The sequence below is a fragment of the Petaurus breviceps genome, unplaced genomic scaffold (genome assembly GCF_028583685.1).
Source record: "Petaurus breviceps papuanus isolate PSGF00001 unplaced genomic scaffold, PetGlider_PUasm1.0 186, whole genome shotgun sequence".
NCBI classification, from domain to species: Eukaryota; Metazoa; Chordata; class Mammalia; order Diprotodontia; family Petauridae; genus Petaurus; species Petaurus breviceps.
This window is the reverse complement of record NW_027185798.1, coordinates 50,763,067-50,771,478: the sequence shown is the minus strand read 5'-3', so window position 1 is coordinate 50,771,478 and position 8,412 is coordinate 50,763,067. Positions and strand designations below refer to the sequence as shown.

General features: G+C 40.7%; 1 pseudogene; it reads right to left on the bottom strand.

The window, feature by feature from the left end:
* Positions 1 to 5,432: 5,432 nt before the first annotated feature.
* On the bottom strand, positions 5,433 to 7,937 carry LOC138162186 (ubiquitin-associated protein 2-like; annotated as a pseudogene).
* Positions 7,938 to 8,412: the final 475 nt, after the last annotated feature.

Sequence of the window (8,412 nt, the reverse complement as noted above, 5' to 3'; positions counted from 1 at the left end):
TAGATAGATAGATAGATAGATAGATAGATAGATAGATAGATAGATAGATTATATATGTGTATGTGTGCATGTAGGTATATATCTACACATATATACCTATGTACACATAAACATGAATGTATATTTCATTAATATATACATACATAAGGAAGTGTATATAGATGAATGCTTGAAAATATAGACATACATATATCAACATTTAAATGTGTACATGTATAATGTGCATCTAAATATATATTTAGATAGATAGATATTATACATGTATAGTAGATATAATATATACATACATACATACATATGTGTGTGAGTGTGTATGTGTATAGATATAGATATAGATATATAAATGTATGATTTCAAAGCCCTTCACCATACTGGCCACTTTTCTCTGGATATTGACTAGATTATTAATAACCTTCCTAAAATGTGATCCCTGGAATTACTCTGTGATGTTGACACCCTGTGACCTTTGTTAGATTTTCCTTCTAGGGACAAAACCCTAATGCACAAACCAATCTTGTCACTATTCAAAAATCTTTGATGGCTTCCTGTTATCTTATCAAACTGCTAATAGTATTTAAAGACCTCAACAATCAAGCATCTTCTTAAACTATCTCTGCAAACTTTTTTCACATTATTCCCCTTCATATGCATTATACTACCACAAAACTGGATCAATCATCTTGTTAAGAATAGGACCTGTGTAGGGACAGCCAGGTGGCTCAGCAAGTAAGAGCACGGGCTCCAGAGTCGGGATGACCTGGGCATCAAATCCGGGCTCCGACACTTAGCACCACACCCAGAAATAATTGGCTGTATAACCTTGAGCAAGTTACTTAACCCCAATTGCTGATAAAAAAAAAAGAATAGGACCTGTGTTTTCAATTTAATTCATACTAATTTAGTGATTGTATGAAATGTGCTATATACTATGTATTAAGGGAAATCTAGTCCATAGTATTCCGTGACCCCAAGAAGCTCACAGCCTAGTAGGAGAACATGATACAAAAAAAAGTATTCTAATTACCTGCTGAGGCCATACACAATTACATGTCTCTGTTCATGTCAATCCATCTGCGATCCATCTATGCCTATTGACGCCCCATATCCTTCAAGATTCGCTTCAAATGTCTACCATTACCTACGTTCTCTCATATTCTATCTTGCATGATATAGCACATACATGTGAAACATATACATATCATATATCTCATATATATATATATATATCACATCTCTGCTAACAGATGGTCAGATCTGTGGAAGCAAGACGTAGGTCTCATTTATTTTTTGTGTTTCCTTCAGTGCCTTAGTATAGGGTTTTGGACATGGTAGGCACTCAAGAAATGATTGTCAGATGATATTAAAAGGATCCTGAGAAGTGGATTTAACAAATGCTTGAGAGAGTTGCAAATACAGCAGAACCTTACAGGAGATGACAAAGATATATTTCTTTGATACCTAGCTCTTCCAGGGGCTTACACTCCATTCTTATAGCCTTTGAGAATCAATACAAGGTCACTACTACACCACAATGAAACAATGAAGAAAGACTCTGGTGCATTTTGAGAATCGATACAAGGTCATTACTACACCACAATGAAACAATGAAGAAAGACTATGGTGCATTTTAAAGGCATTCAGTGTTAAAGTCAGAGAAATGCATCTATCCCTACTTTAAAAAGCATAATTTTACTCAAAATAGAAATGAAGCTACATAGAGTCAGAAACTCAACAATAGACATTTGGTATATTGAGAGGGAGTGCACTGTCATTATTTTTTTTCCTATAAATGGGATCTTGGACTTCCATAAAGATTACCACAGGCCAAAGGAGAGCCACAAAAGAAAAAGTAGAATTGATAAGATTTAAAGGGGCCATGATTACTGCTTGAAATGCTATTTTATGGAAGAGAGATTAGGCTTATTCTGCATAGTTTCAGAGGGCATGATAGGGACCATGGGTTAGAAATGATAGAGAACTAGCTTTTCATTCAACACTAAAAAGGATTTGATAACAATTAGAGTTGTTAAAAGTTAGAACAACCTGTCTTGGGAAGCAATGAACTCCCAGTCACCAAAAGTGCTGAAAGAAAGTCATTCCTTGGGGCTGCTAGGTGGCACAGTGAATATATCACTGGCCTTGGAGTCAGGAGGACATGAGTTCAAATCCAGCCTCAGACACTAAACACTTACTAGCCATGTGACCTCTGGCAAGTCACTTAACTCCAATTGCCCTGACCTCCCACCATCCAAAAAAAAAGCAAAAAACAAACAAACAAAAAGTCATTCATTGCAACCTATTGGTAGTATTGTAGAAGAGATTTATACACTGCATGGGAATTCATACTAGATAATTCCTAAGGTCTCTACTAATTCTAAGAAGTTCTGATTCTTATTCTCCCTGCCCCCTTTCCCCACCCCATGGTTATACTTCTGTGTACTGAGTGGGTGGGGGGGTGTAGTGACTGCAATGGTTAAAGCAAATGTTCTGCTCCTTCTCGACCTTGATTCTACTGCTTTCAAGCAGAAGCCACAAGTTAATTTGCATGCAATGACCCAGCCTCTTCAGCAGCAAGTAAAAAATGGGAAAACACACAGAAAAAGTGAGTGAAGAAGACCCTTTGGAAGGTTCAGATTCAACCAATGGACTTGAATACTCTGCCTGGAATGTGGGGAGAAAGTGAATATAAGAGGACACATTCTAAGAGGGGTGAGAAAATTGGAGATCTGGTGAAAATGAGAGAATAGACTGATATCCCCACAGCACCAAAAGAGGGAATTTGTCTATAGACTGGAATAGTAGGTTTTCTTATTAAAGAGAAGAAAAAGAAAAAAAGAAAGGAAGACATAGCCCAAATAGCCCAGAACTATCCTGGCACTAGAGTGCTGAAAGCAATAACACTGACTTTTGGCAGTATTTCCCTTCTCATATAACCTCTCTCTGATTCAGTTACTCTCAGGCTATTGCCATCTCTAAAGGGAAAAAAAAAGTCTAGAGGGTGAAAGAAAAAGGATGGAGAAACAGAGTTGGTGAAACAACAGTGGATAATGGTAAGCAAAGCAAAGTGACTCTATGTAGCATCCATGGCTGTGAGTGGCTGCCATAGTGGCAAACAATGAAGAAGGACTATTCACCATCATGCCCTCCCAAGACTTGCCCAGAGCAATACTATTTGTTCCTAAAATTATAAGTGTCTCAGCTGGGGTGGGTAACCTTATGAGTCTCAAAAAGTCTTTCCGTCTTCCTTTGATGCCGTGTAAGGCATCATAAAGTGAGCCAATGCTCATACTTTGGGGAGTATAATATATTGATTCCAGGTTTCATTTGCCTGGGGACATTAGAAGACAGAGAAGTTTATAGAGGTTATCAGTGTTCCCAGGCCTTTAGTGAAAGGAGGAAACCTCTGACACAATGGTTATGTGGGTCATGAAGTAAATGACCTCTAAGAGACATTGCTATCCTATTTTCTATTACAGAATGACTTTGCTTATGGTCAGGAATTCCACATTGGATCTTTGAGCTTCGGAATACTATGGGCTGAGACTGGATCTGAGTATAGTAATTTATAGATTCAGACCCGAGCTTTGGTCAGTCAGTTACTATAAAAGCTAATGAACTGCATCTTATTTCATCCAAGGCTGAATTAGTGAATATAGTACTGGATATCTTCCAAATTAAAAAAAAAGACAATAAATACAATCCATATGTACCATAATATTAGGTATACAGGTCTATATTTCAAATTGCTTTTTCCTTAAAGAAAACTCATCAATTGTTAGGAGAATTATTATTATTGAATGCCTGAGTTTGAGAAAAGTCTGATGACCCCATGGCAAAGCAATCTTCTGCCTTCCAAAAGCAACTGTCGGGATGGCAGAGGAAAAAAATCGGTAATTTGCTTAAAAAAAAAAAGTGAAACTCTACCTGAGCTAAAACTACCTGAGAGGGTTAGGAAAACCTACACGCTGCAATTCTATTTCATTTTCAGCCTGTGTTTTAATTAAAAATAGGGTCTCTGCCAACTCAGAATGCTGTTTTATTTCCTTTAGACAACTTAGTGTCTTAAATAACTCTGGTTCCCATTAATGCTTTTATTTAGAAAAGGTCTATAATTAAAGATCTCTCACATAGCAATCTCTTTAAAATATGCTTCCATCTAAAGAGATGGGAAAGGCAGTAAAGGAACTAGCATTCAAAACTTTCAATTTCAAAAGGCTCTTTTTAAATATGAGTCCTTTGGGAAAATATTCTGGCAGGTTCATATAACTTTGGGATGAATACAAATTTTCCACAGCTCACCACATTTTCATTGACTTTTCCCTTTCCAAAGCTACCAATACACTATCAGATTTTTTTTTCTTTTTGCTCTGTTCATCCCCTCTCATAACACAATAGTTATCACTAAAGGAAGAGAAGACAACAGAATTAGTAAAGTAATATTAAAGCAATATGGCAGGGCCGCTAAGTGGCACATTGAATTGAGCACCAGACCTGGAGACAGGAGGACCTGAGTTCAAATGTGACCTCAGAAACTTGACACATTAGCCAAGTGACTTTGGGCAAGTCACTTAACCCCAAATGCCCTCCAAAAAGTTTATAAAAAAAGGCAACATGGAATATATATAAAAACAATGGAATTAGAATTGGAAGATCACCATTTATATTCTGGTTTCAACATTTATTAGTTGCCTGACCTTGGACAAGGCAATAACCTCCGGGAACCAATTTTCTCCATCTGAAATATGAAGGTCTTCATAATGCTTACTGCATTGGGCTGATTAGAAGATCAAGTGAGTTCATGTAAGAGAAAATATATTAGAAGCACAAAGCTTCTAGAAAGGTGAGCTCTTGGTTATCTATATATCCAAAAACAAATTTATAAAAAGTAACTAACAAGTCACAGAATGGAAAATTTCAAATGTATAGTTATATTTGTTTATATGAGGGCATTACATGATAACACAGAATGGGAAGGAAGGGTGGTTTATTAGGAAACATTTGATTTCAAAATATATCAATTAAAAGTTGTTTTAGAAAGAGCAACTCAAAATTAAACTAATAGCTAACCTCTTATGATTTTTTAAAAAGAAATACCACTGTTTATTGAAGACTACAAATATCTGGTGTAAGTTGAAACTACATGCCTTCCAGAAATCAAAAGTGACAGCAGGTTTGTGCATTGTGGCTTTAGAGGTGCTGAGTACTGCTTGTACTCAAAATGGTTAAGACAGGGTCAGACACATAGCGGGGGAGAGGGAAGGGGAGAGGGGCAGGTTCAAAAGGCCAAAAGGTATCCACCAACTCATTCCCCCAAGCCACAAAGTCCTTGGCCTCAGCTCAGCAGGCTCTCCTCAGTGGTGTGGTTTCTGAAACAAGAGTTCAGTGGAAATTCACACACTCACACAAAACACAGCCCCCAGCCATGGGTCAAATTAGCTCTGCGACATCCAGATATGCTTGTAAGGGAAATGGATAGTTCCTTCCAGTGTTGTATCCATGAGATCCATACTCCCTTGGCTGTTGGAAAGGGATGGCCGATGAGTTCACACTGACATTCACACCATGCTACTTGGAAGAGGTAGGAGAGACAGGGAATACAACAGGCTCATTCAGGTGCTGGAGAGGCCCGGGACCCCTGTGCAGTATGGCAGGCTGGTGAAGTGTAACCAGGAGGAAGCACCAGGTTCGGGAATGTCTGCTGTGTGGTGTGGTGAGACTGCATCTGATTCTGCTGGGGCCATGCCAGGGTTGTGCCTGCGGCTGGGGATGAGGCATCTCCACAGCCAGACTTTGAGAGGTCTCCAGAGTAAGGGTTGCTAGCCAGGCTACCATGCCTCCCACTCAACGTCAGCAGAGTGGTAGGTGTAGGAAATGGGACGCTGTAGTAATCCAAGGGGAATCTTGTCTGAAGCATCGCAAGTTGTCAAAACCATACACTTGTGGCAGATAGGCATGTAACAGCCCTGGAGCCATGATATATGGATTAGGCAACAACAGTAGAACCCCAGGAAGAAGACTGGGAGGAGCTTTTTCGTGAAATCATGGTGACTGAGCTTCTGGTTGAGGCAGTAACGGTGGAGTTACTGCCCAGGCCGAGGCCTACTACTGCCACTGTTTAGGCTGAATGAGGTGCTGACCACAGAGAGAGACGGGAGCCTGTGCTGGATGCAGTAGAGAAAGTGCTGGAGGAAGAATAGAGACTCACCTCACTTTCAACACTTGCGTGCAAAAGAGTTGATGCTGAAGTGTGCCTAGAAGATGATGATGATGATGAAAGTGTATTGTTTTGGGTAGATAATGTGCTGCTGTGTTGAGTTGTGGTAGTATCTGGAAGCTCCTCATTGTGGCTGAAGCCACCCAATGCAGATGAGTGATGATTGGCTGTGGTCAGCAAAGAAGCTGCAGATACTGTGTTATTGAGAGGGGGCTGCTGGGAACAGAAGGTGAGTCAGATTTTACCGCGGGACCAGTAACGCCTTCAATGGATTGTGTGGCCTGCACAGAGCTGAAGCCAGTCTTTGCCCAAGTCAGGTTCTTCTGGGGAGATGAGGAGATGGAGTTGGGGTACTGCCAAGTCTGTGGGGATTTCTGTTCATAGAGCAGGCTCTGAGCACTGTTTGGGGAGGTATAGATTGTCGACTGAATTGGGCCTCTCTGGTAGCCAGACTCCTGACTCTGGATGAAATTGTGGATGAAGACTCACTTGCAGTGCTGGTATAGAGACTGCCTGGAGTGTGACTTGAGCATGTGACTGCCCTGCTGCCATGCAGGCACTGGGCCAAAGCCTGGGCTGTCTTGAATTTCTCTAAGAATTGGGGTCCTGTGGTGCTACCACCTTTAGCTTTGCTGACATCATCAAACCTCTTTCCTACCATGCTCACCATGCTGTGATGGGGGAAGGTGCTTCCTGATACAGGCTATAATAAGGTGCTCTGCTTTGAGTTACTGAACACCAGAGGCTTGGCCAGGGAAGGAACCTGAGATGGATCCAGATTAGTTGGTTCATTCTCCACTGAAGAAGGTGTCTTCCCTAGTAACACAGCAAGGTTGATCCTCTGACCAGCAGTGATTGTCACATTTTCTGCAGGCAGAGGCATTGAAGACACATTAGAGGCAGTGAAGATCTTGGTCTCAGAAAGATCTTCATTCCTCCGTCACAGTCCTCCATGCACCAGGAGCAGTCTCAAATTTTCAGGGATAATTTGACCCTTCAACCCCCATAAAATCAAGTCTCATCCCATCGTCTAGCTCAAAACTGCCAGTATCATTCCACGTGTTGCTACTGCTATTGCAATAGTTTTCATCGGTGTTGGTTGGTTCTGCATAATCAGCTGGGTTAAAAGTTCCCATGCCTTGGGCAGAAAATCATTCTTCCCTCCTACTAGAGCCACCTCTGCCTCATCCACAGCCCCTTTGGCCTCTTTCTGGATGGGCCCAGATGGGCCTCCAGTCTTAGCAACATCCAGTCCATTTTCCTGACCTTGAAACTCTTGTCCACAACTGGCACCTCTTCCCCGCTTTGGTGGTCCATCATGTCACCTGCTATAATCCCTATCTCAGTCTTGATTCTCTTTACCTTCCTCATTGGATTCCATCTGTCCACCATCCTTCTGTCCCAAGACTCCCTTTTTTTCCCCAATCATTTCCCAGGAACATATCCGGGTTCCCCTCCAGCAGCACATTGATATGTCTATTGACATCACCACTGCAGTCATGCAAAGCAATCACACATTCATCCTGGTTCTTGCCTGTGATAGCATATCAATCAGTTGCTTCACCTTCTCCTCAAAGTCAGCATCACTGTGGTCCAAAATCACCTGTGCAAGTCTAATCTGTTCTGCAGTAGCCTGTGGCTTCTGCTCGTGCTGTGTCTGGTTCTGTGTCTGTGTCTGCTCCCAGTTTCCCTGGGCTCAGTTAGTGTCCAATGAAGTCATCATTTACGGTATTTAGAAGGTCGAATGCCAGTGCCACCATGCTGCTGCTACCACAGCCAAGCTCCCAACTTTACCTCAGTCTCCTCCATACTCACCTCTTAAGATTTTTAAAAAAGAATTGTTCATTGGTTGGAAGTAATCATTTCATTTTCTTAACGATGAGAATGCACGTGATGAAATTACTTTGCGATATCCATGATTCAATCAGTGTGTATACTCTTATTATCTATTATAATCAAAACCCCTCTATTGCCTCTCTTCCTGTGCAATTCTTGTTTGTGTGTGTGTATGTGCGTGTGTGTGTGTTTGAGAAATCTTTGATCAATCAAATCAATTAATCCATAAACAAGCATTATTAGCAAGTACCATGTGCTAGGCACTATGTTAGGCATTGGGAAGACAATACTAAAAATGAAATAATGCTTCTTATTCTAACAGAAGGAATAACACACACTAATATAGGTACATATAAATATGT